General features: G+C 52.3%; 1 protein-coding gene across 3 annotated transcripts in view; it reads right to left on the reverse strand.

Annotated features, from left to right (window-relative positions):
- The window catches only part of LOC113209235 (uncharacterized), a 100,541-nt gene that overhangs the window by 26,407 nt on the left and 64,182 nt on the right, over positions 1 to 9,952 (reverse strand). Inside the window, exons 1-2 of one of the 3 annotated variants that reach the window (XM_052266320.1) lie at positions 2,097 to 2,668; positions 1,932 to 1,986 (exon numbers count right to left, since the gene is read on the reverse strand). The exons of 1 other annotated variant lie outside the window; for it this stretch is intronic. The gene's annotated coding sequence lies outside the window, so the exon portion shown is untranslated. Of the gene's footprint in view, positions 1 to 1,931; positions 1,987 to 2,096; positions 2,669 to 9,952 lie in introns of those variants that run through there. One more of the 3 variants, XM_026426656.2, reaches the window with a different exon arrangement.

Here is a 9,952-nt window from a genome sequence, read left to right on the forward strand (position 1 = left end):
TAATTTTATTATGATTTTTCTGTTCAAAATTTCGTCGCGGATTACACGGATTTACTAAGGGATTAGGATAATTTTGTCCACAGAATTACGTAAATGGTGACCTCGTCACTGACGCTGGTTTTGCCATTTCCATGCCACAGGGGATGATAACCATTATCGCAAACCCTGCACTGCAATAAAAGTATAGGAAGATCATTGCAAATTGCAACAAAAATAGTGCGACACTTTTTATTATAACAAATCTGTGTAATACTATGAAATTTTATCACATGTTTCCAACCGCGATAAACCGTTATCGCATTTGTTTTTTCATTGATTTTCGCCCTGCTGTTTAATTTTGTGACTTTGTTTTCGATCAAAATTCGTGACACGACCTTTCAACATGGGAAACGCAAATCACAAGTAGTTATCGTGAGAATTCAGTAAAAGTACCGCAACGGGTATCAGTGGTCGCGGTACTGCAACACTGTCAGCCCTTTATTTCCCTCAGACGAACGAAGCTCTAAACGAGTAGCCAGAGGGCCCTTTAATCAATCTCTGTGGCCCGCCCTGTCCGGCTCCAGGTCCCTGCCCTCGCCCAGCTCCCGGCTCCGCCCCCGTCCCGTACGTGACCCCCCCTCCTCCTCCCCCTCCCCCCAAAACTGTCCAGCCCGCTCTAATTCTATCAGCACGGTGGGTAACTAGGTGTCGTGCAGCCCCACGGGCGGTCACGCGCGCTCTTTCGTAGGAAAACAAAAGAAAAATTTACTTCACGCCTTTTGAAACTCTGACACGCTGACAGCATGAGCATTGCGCGCTGATAATAAGCAAGCGTTGTAGGCACTGGAAACAAAAGTGTGCAACTGGCAAGCACATGGTAGAGCTCCATTCGTGGGACGCACTTATAGGTGTTAGACAAGAAATTGGGAATACTTTCTGGAAAAACTGGCAAAAATTAAAGCGAAGAGACTCCATGAAAAGTTTCGTTTTCGGAATTTGTGTGACTTTTGTCGTAATCAACAACAGTTCAAACCGCAAAGTAACATTACATGAGAAGGAGGCAAATTATATACGACTAATATCGCAAACAAACAATATTATTGTATAAAAAAAAAACAAAAAAAAAACTAGATAAAATAATTTAAAAATAACTCTTGTCAGTAGACATCACATACGATGTTTTCGAGGATGTTTTTTTAAAGAAAAAAACAACCAAAAAAAAAACCAACAGGATTATTGTTTGCATTTAATGTGAAGTCATTATTAACGTTGAGTGTACCGCGTGCTTGTATTTGAAATAAGGAAGAGAAAGAACACACTGATTTTGGCAACTTAAATAATCGTATATAATTAATGAATTATACGATTTCACATGTCACACATTTTGCATCGCTGATTAAATTATGTTAATTACTGTTAAGAAATTCATCTCACTTAATCAGGTACGCATTGCATTTTGCATGCATTGATACACGTGATTTTTGATCAGTTCGTTTATCTCGTATTTGGACCAGTATTGGAGCAAATTGTGTGAACGCATAGCTGTTCAGACTACATTTATCGCTGTGCAGGCAGCCTGCATGCGGTACCCTCTCCAAAACAACCCTCTCGCCCTCGCTCGCTCTGGTGCACACGCTCACACAATCACCAAACATAATTACTATCCCTGATTGAACATGGAGCCTTGCTACCGCTCGACGCTCAATATCCGTGCGCGGCACCATACTCCTCGTGGTACGCACCCAGCGACGGAGGTGAGGACTCCACGGCTCGCTTAACATACTAGTGGGAGGTGCACCGGGCGCAGACGCTACTTGGCAGCGATTGCCAACCTCTCACAAGATTTCAGAGGACAACTAGGATCTAGCAATTGACAGTAGTACATTTTTTGCTTGTCATTGAAGGTGATGCTAATTAGAACAAAGTTGCTAAAGTTTGTGAGAACCACATACCACATATCCCGTGTAAAGAAATTGACATGATGTTTGCGTGCTTGCTTTGGGAAACCTATAAGAAAACAAAAGTTGTGACAGAAAAAAAAACAACAGAAAAAAACACAATATATACACTCCCGTAAGTGTGCAATGAAAGCAACGCAGCAGGCACGTGGGGCTCACCTGGTCCGTGACGTGGTCGTGCGGCGCTGTCCCTTCGCGGCCCAGGAGCGCGGGCCGGCGTGTCGTCCTGGTCCGCGCGCCACTGGAGGACAAGTGAAGCACCTCGCCGCGCCGCCGCTCCTTTTTGTCGCCCGGGAGCGCGCCCAGGGCCGACCCGGGGACGCCCTGGTGGCGATAAGGGAACCAGGAGGACGCCGCATAATTTGGGGTACAAGGTCGAGTCGGGACGACCTGCGGCGAGGCGAGGGGTGACATCTCCAGAATCATCCGGGTCAGGGGCCTTGGAGCCAGTGTCGGCCGCTGCGCCAGCCGGCTCAAACTCCTCCCGGGGCCGCTACTCACTACTCGGGGTGCTCCAGCTGTGCTGCTGCCGCTGCTGCTCCTCCTGCTGCTCACCGGCTGCAATCTCATTTTCATGTTAAAACCGGCTCCTTCTTCCCGGAGGTGTCGTGGAAGCGCTTCGCCGCGGCGCCGCGTGCTTTTAGGGCCGCCAAAGTTCCTCATCATCCTAAAGGGAGACGGGCGCCGAAGCGCTGCTTGCTGCGGGCGCGACCGGCTAAAAAGTCGCACTTGACTTATTTTTACTGGAGGACACATTCTGCTCCGCGCAGAAATTGAATAAGGTTTAACCTAGTAGAAGAAATATCGAAGTGCTGAAGCAGACTGATGCCCCCTCCCCTGTTCACTGCCCGGCCGCAGGTACACTGCCGCCTCCTGCAGTGCGATGCCTCGTCGCTGTTGCGCCGTGGAGGCGGGCAACCCATCGACCACGTCACCCTAAATCAAGGAGACACAACTCTTTGGGTCGAGCGCCTCAGCCGCCCGCCTGCTTCTCCTCTGGCTCACCCCCTGCGGACAAGTGGGCGTGAGAGAGAGAGAGGGGCGGAACACCTCGCGCGGCTGGTCATCGTCCGGCGCTGCGTGCGGCGGCGGCCGGTGCCAACGTGCCCCCCCCCCTCCTCCGTGCTAATCGACCGGCAATCAGCGGCGAGTCGAACGGACGGAGTGAGTCTATGGGAAAACATTTTATTTTCTCCCTCTCCTCTCCCCGAGACATCCCCGCCGACCTGGTCTGAATGTAATTAGACACTGTGAAGCACATTTGACCTCTTTTCCCATTTTGGAACTTGGCCCTTCACACCAATAATTTTGAGTTAGAGTTTAAGCCTTTGTTTTTACGAGGCCCTCGACGAGCCCATTACCTAGTTACACACGAAAACCTCATATCATGCTATTAAGGTCGTTGCAGAACTGTGTGAATAGTTATGTACACACTAAACCCTTATGTATAATATGCAGGATTTCATGCAGCCATAGTTATGCACCAAATTTCATGCATAACTATGTAAAACTTCAGCATTACTATGCACAAATTTGTGCATAGTCGCGTTAGTTTTGCATACTTATGCATGAAAAACTGTGCATAGTATGGCTGCATGAAATCCTGCAAGTCTTATGCACAACACAATGCATAAGGATTTAGTGTGTACCAGTGTTTCCTTTTTGCACGTGCGACTGCGTGCGAATTTGGCTACTCAAATGTGGCCGGCTTAAGGATCGTTCATAAGCCACGGTCGTTTTACTCAGATTCATTTGGCAAAATACGGAAGCTTGGCGCCTGCGAAACCCAGGGTAGGCCGCCCCGCAAGACACGCATGCACTGCAGAGAGGATGCTGCCTACCTATCAGGCGCTCTCATAGCTTCCATGGGCTGAACTTAAAAGTAGTCTTGTAATCCCGAGGGGCTCCTTGCACGTCTAGTTCTTGAAACGAAACCGTTAAGGTCGTTTATATCAGACACAGGAACTGAGCGTCACATCACGGGCCCCAACGACTTTTTGCCCCTCGAAATGCCGCAGTACCGCGCCAAAACAAGCTCTGTCCCTTGATGATCGTTATCCAAAACAGGTAAATACATGAAACAACTGACTGAAATCGTAACAATTATATATCCATTAAGCGTTCTAGGGGCCATCCAAATAACTTGAGGCAACACAATCACACCATCAACAAATCGGTTTCGGTTTAAACTTAACTACAACTCAACAAGCGATGTTTGAACTTTCGTTCAACACGAGGAGGCAACTTCATTTTTCTAACCATATCACTTTAAACTAAAAGTCTTTTGAACGCCAAATTTTTGCGCCTATTTTAACGTCTTTAGAAATATTGCTGACTTTGAAAGCCAATATCTAGGCGCCTAAAAAACAATTTTCAGTGATGGGTTTGTTTCACAGTGAACGTTTTCGGTGTAGGGCACCTCAAAAACGAGGAAGAGGGATGCGGAACAGAACACGGGCGTGCGCTTGACGTCAGTCCTCGCCTCGGACCGTCACACATTCACCTAGGCGCAGCTGATGAACATCTCGGCACGCAACGGCCGCCCTCCTCCTGCCCAGGCACCGCGCACACTGCACCGCCACACCTCGCCCGAAAATGAAGAGATACGCGATCTATGACTATGAATAACTAGGACCACCGCGGGCATGGAAACACTCGAGCACACGGAGGGTGCGCGAAGCAGCACGCCAAATCGAAAGGCACGCCCGGGCGAGCGGCCAGTGAAACTGTACCGCCGAAATTGTACAACGGCCCAACAACACAACGTCGTCGCACGGCGTGCGCGCATGTGTTGTGTGTAGGCCTACGTGCGTGCGTGCGTGCGCCGGCGACGCCCCCAATGATATCTAATTGAGCGTCTTTTGCATATGTAAGTCGCGCGCGTGTCGGGCCGGGCCCCATGGCCTGCTGGCCGGGCCAAGCCGAGGACAGCTATTTCGTACGCGCCCAAAGCGGTGAAATCGGCCCGCCGCGCCACGCCACGCGTGGTCATAAAACGTGGCGACGTCTCTCTCTCTCTCGCCCGGATTATTATTGTCGGGCCCATCACACATATCGGGCCCGCGCTGCTTATACTGCTGCCGCACTTGTTGTCGTTCTCGGTACGGCGGATGGAAAGCACCGCGCGCGCGCGACTATCGTGTCATGCCCCCCCCCCCCAAATCTCATAGAAAGAAATAAGTCCCACCTAAGCGCGGGGCGCCTAAGAAATGTTAGTTTTGATGCGTACACGATGCACACTAAATGGCTCACTTATCATGATTTAAAAAAAAAACAAATCCCGACTTAAATCCTTCGTGTTGCCAGCGATTCCGAGAAAAGTGTAGATATTTTCATTTTTTTCAGCAATGTCTTTGTCTATGTATTTACCACTTTAAAGTTGTCACACACAGAAACCTGTACACACACAATTTGAGCAGAACAAGTATAGTTCTCGAATAAATCATACCCAATATCCAATTTCCGGGGGGGGGGGGGGAGGAAGATACTATCAACGTCGTTTTCTCCAGAAAAAAAACATTGAAATTTTATTTTTCATTCCAAAACAAAAGGATACAACTCCTCTGTATAACCGCCTGCAACGTTAGTTTGGTCTGATGAAGAGCAGTACTAGTATTCCGCGCGCGTCCGCTGCGCCGTAGCGAGCGCCACCCGGAGATCAAGAAATTCATCGTGCAGCCTCCCTACCGGGCCCCTACCGGGCCCCTACCGGGCCCCTCCGTCCTTTGCATACCTACGATTCCAAGAGCTCCCAGGGGCCATAAGATAACGCGCCCCTCGCGTCCCCCAGCCGCGCATTCCTCACGGCCACGCGCGTGCGCGGCGCGGGCACGACAAGGCACCACCGAAATTACGAACGTAAACACAAAAGCAAATCTTGTAGAAGAAAATTAAAAGTCGGTACAAAACTGTGTGCGGGGTGCACAATTATCATAGCTAGAAGGGAATTGTTCGGGTAATTCATCTCGACTTTTTTGGCAGAAAAATAAATAATGAAAAACAATTTTTAACATGTTGATTTAAGGCGGATCTGTCTCAATGCAAGTGGCCGTTCCAGCGTAACAAACACTTAACAATTGCGGAACCAATTAATTGTCGTTCAACACTGTCATCACTTTTACCAAAGGTTTCCTCGAGGTTTCCTTTTTCACAGAGTCTCAGTCTCAGAAGGGTCTCTTTTTATCCAGAAATGATGGGGTTCGAAAAAAGCACTTTTTGACACGACGAGCCGGGTGCGGCAGCCGTAAGGGGTTCTGCTCCACCCTGGGCTCTCTGGCCTGGCCGGGGTGAGGCGGGTTGTGGCGGGGTGAGGCGAGGCGCGGCGCTACGGGGCAGATGGCTGGCGGGGACCTGGAGGACGGAGTGGCGGCGGCGGCGGCGGTGGAGCCGCCCGGGACATCCTTGAGGGAAAAGAGCGAAAGCGGATCGGCATGGGGCAAGGGGGCGTTGCATGCCATTAGGGGGGCACGATGCAGCGGGGTGGGGCGGCGGGCCTGACCATCGCGTGCGCCTACGGGACGGTCGTCGACTCGGTGCAGCAGTTTCACATATGTCCGCGCCGCGCCGTCTGGCCAGGCCGCGAGAGGAGGAAGGGCGGGCCTCGCCGGCCGCCCCGCTCCCCCTCCCTCGCGCTGTGCGATCCTCACTCTCTGTTCAACAACTTTCCGCAGAGGACGACGGCGCAGGTCCCACACTCGCTCGCTATCACTTCCTGCCTCGCTGTTCGATACCGCGGCCGCGGCGGACACAGTTTGTTCCTAAAAGACCGCGCCCGGATGGAAAGCAGGCTTTGGGCGGCATTTTCACCTTTTCCTTATGGAATTCCACCCGCGTCACCGCCACGGCAGCCCATAGGCCTCAGAGGGAGGCCTGCTCTACGGTCAAAGCGAGCTTCCGCCAAACTAACGCAAACAGGCGCGGGCGGGCGGCCTTTCTTGCAGCGCACCGCGGCCACGACGTTCACGACGTCCTTCCGGCAGTGCAGAGCTCGGCAGAGCTGCGTGCGCCCGCCAGTGGGGCCGCCACCGCCATCAGCGCCAGCAAATCAAACAAGCGCCTTCGACTCACGCAGAGCGGTGTCCAGCGCAGCACTCTGGCACGACAGCAGCGGCGGCGTGGAGTGTCCCGCCGGCCTCACCCTCCGGAGACAGTTCGTCGCTCATGTCAGCCCCGCCGCTCTTCTGCAAGCACCTCCATTTCCCGTTGTTTTACCAACAGTATCCATATTTCACGCCCACACAAAATAAATGCCGCTGCTGTGCTGAACTGCTCAGGGCGCAGGGCCGAAGTGGACGAGCGTGCTGCCCCCCCCCTCTCGTCCTCCTCCTTAACACCGGTCGTCTCCAGTCGACACCGGGACCCAGCACCGGCCACATGGCATGAGATGGCTACAGACAGCTGCCGCAGCTGCCACAGCTGCCAGCGCCGAGTAAAACGGTCCAACAATGGTCCAGCAGAACGGTTCAGCGGGCGAGCAGACCCGCGGGCCGGCGGCCGCAGCCCCCTGGCGGCGCCGAGGATGACGCTCCTCAGCTTGTTGCACGAGACAATTACTCTGCTGCATCGTGTCGTAACGCAGCGCACCCGCGCGGGCCTCCCTGCCGCGAACCTTCCAGCGTCCTGGCCAGCTGCGGCCGGCCGACTGCATACGGTGCATCCAGTGCACTCAGCAGTCGAGAAGTACCTTATGGACGTGACGGACACTCTCAGTATAAAAGGAAAATTTTGTTTCCAATGAGGCAACGTTTTCGAACACATCCAGACAGAGTACAAGTTTCCTCCTCAGGCTGCACAAATTGGGTAAAGTTTCATACAATTTGAACAGTGTTACGAACAAAATTATTGCATTCGATTTGGATGTGCACGAAAAAGCTGCCTTGTAATGAACAAAGTTGCCCTTTTTACATTAAGAGTGTACATAGCTGGTAAATGTGCCACACGGTCGTAGATTGTTTCCTAGAAGCTGGAAAGCTGATGTGTGATACGATCCGCCTGCAGCAGGTTAGGTTACGTAGAGATGTCTCACATAGAAGCCAATCAAGAGAAGCAGGGAAACACAAGAATGAAATGGATCGGTTCGACACACTGCTCCGCCACAGAGAGTTTAGGGGCTCCTATCCCGCTATCTGGCCGTCCCTTTATATGTGTCAGGGGCGCCGGCGGCGGTGAGCAGTGCTGCTCTCCCGGGGGCAGAGCCGGGCAGAGCAACGCAGAGCGCAACGGACAGATAAAGTCGTCCCTGTCCACTATTTGGAACCCGTTAAAGCGTTTCCTCTTTTCCCTGCCCCGCCCGGTTTGTCCCTCATACGCCAAGGGGCGACAAGGCGGCGGCCAGCAATAGAGATCTCAATCGAGAGCAGGACGAAGTGGCGGGCACGCGTAGAGCGCCGGACACGGGCGGCAGAGCAGAGCACCGGCAGAGCACCAGCAGAGCACCGGCAGATCCTCTCAGAACATACTACGGGTAGAGCACCCTGGTAAAGTAGTGCAGGTGGAGCGCTCATATTCTTCGCGGGAGCTCAGTACGCCATGATACACGCCAGGCAGGCGCACTGAGAGGCAGGCGCAAAAGCAAGCTACCGCGGGTGAAAAGAATCCCGGGCACGCAAGAAGCGCCCCGCCCCGCCTCGGGCGCGCTGCCGCGCGGCAGCAGTTTCCTGTCCCTGCGCAGAGTCCTCGACAGACGCGTCCTCCAGACTCCTCCCCGCACGGCCAGGGCGCAGGGCGCTAGGCATGCTGGGCGAATTCCCCGTCGCAGTTTGGAATTCCGTAGTAAATGCATATTCCGCCTAATTAACGAAGAAAGCTGCCGCTGCTGGGGTTTAAAGTTTTTCTTGTTCTCGTTAGGCGGCCTTTGCAAAGGGGGCTTAGAGAGTATGAAAAAGAAGGGTATTAGTTTGTTTCGCAGCAAAGGTAAGGAAAGGTTATGAACCTGAAGGAGACCAGTAATGCCCAAGATGCACCGTCACGTGAGCAACGGATATCGTATGTGATGAGCAGAGGAATGCATCGCCCGCGGGCCACCAAGATGACGCCCGACTCGGCGCGGACTTGATCATGCACTTACTGCGCTGCGATCATCTCATTGTATTTATCACTTCAGTCCAAGCAACACAAAGTCACGTCCAACTTAAGGCATGGTCATTGAAGAAACGCTATTTTTGGCCAATTTGTGACTTAAATCTTTTTATATCAAAATGACATCGCCTTGACTGGGACGATTACAGGTGTATTCACTGGTGCATCTGTTTTTTCGTTACATACAGAAAAATGTCGTGTTGGGAAGTTGCCACTAAGGGTTGAATGGATGGTCTTTTCGGGACCTCTCCAAAGTTCCAAAGACATTTTGGATATCTCGATTGGCCAGATGAACTTGTGCGCTACCATTTCGTAAATTTGTGAGATGCCTAAGAAAGTTACGACCACAGTGAAAGAGAATCCGCACCCCAGTATTTGCAGTGACCATAACAGACAGCTCTCCTTCTTACACATCGGTGTCGGTCGTTGCGGTGTCAGCATACGGCTCCTCCGTTACCGTTTTGGCGTTACGGTGGCCTCGTCCTCTGCGCCCTGGACCAGATTTGGAACCTTAAAAGTATGATACACGGGAGCGCCGTTCTTTCTACGTTTGCTGGGAAATAATTATTTCATTGCATGGTGTACGGCTGAACGAAATTTGCCAAGCCCAGCACAACATACTGCAAAAAGGTCTATAGGGAGCAGTATGCCTCGATGAGCTTTGGTCATACAAAAGGATTAGGAGTGTGAATAGCAAGAGTGGAATATTGTGCATGTGGTGGCAGGCACTGGAGTCCGAGTCAGTCCGAGCGGGCGGCTCGCGGCGGTGCCGCGGTGCCTCTTTGTCGTAGGATGCGGGTGGGTCGGGGCGGGGTGGGGGCAGGGCGGCCCTCGGGACACGTACGTACCGCGACTGCACGAGTTTGGAGCGCGCTTCCTCTTCAAAGCAAAGATGAAACGCGGAGCAAGTGGGTGGGGGACAGGTACGGAAAGAGACG

This window comes from Frankliniella occidentalis, unplaced genomic scaffold (assembly GCF_000697945.3).
Source record: "Frankliniella occidentalis isolate FOCC.00 unplaced genomic scaffold, Focc_3.1 Scaffold3, whole genome shotgun sequence".
Taxonomy (NCBI): Eukaryota; Metazoa; Arthropoda; class Insecta; order Thysanoptera; family Thripidae; genus Frankliniella; species Frankliniella occidentalis.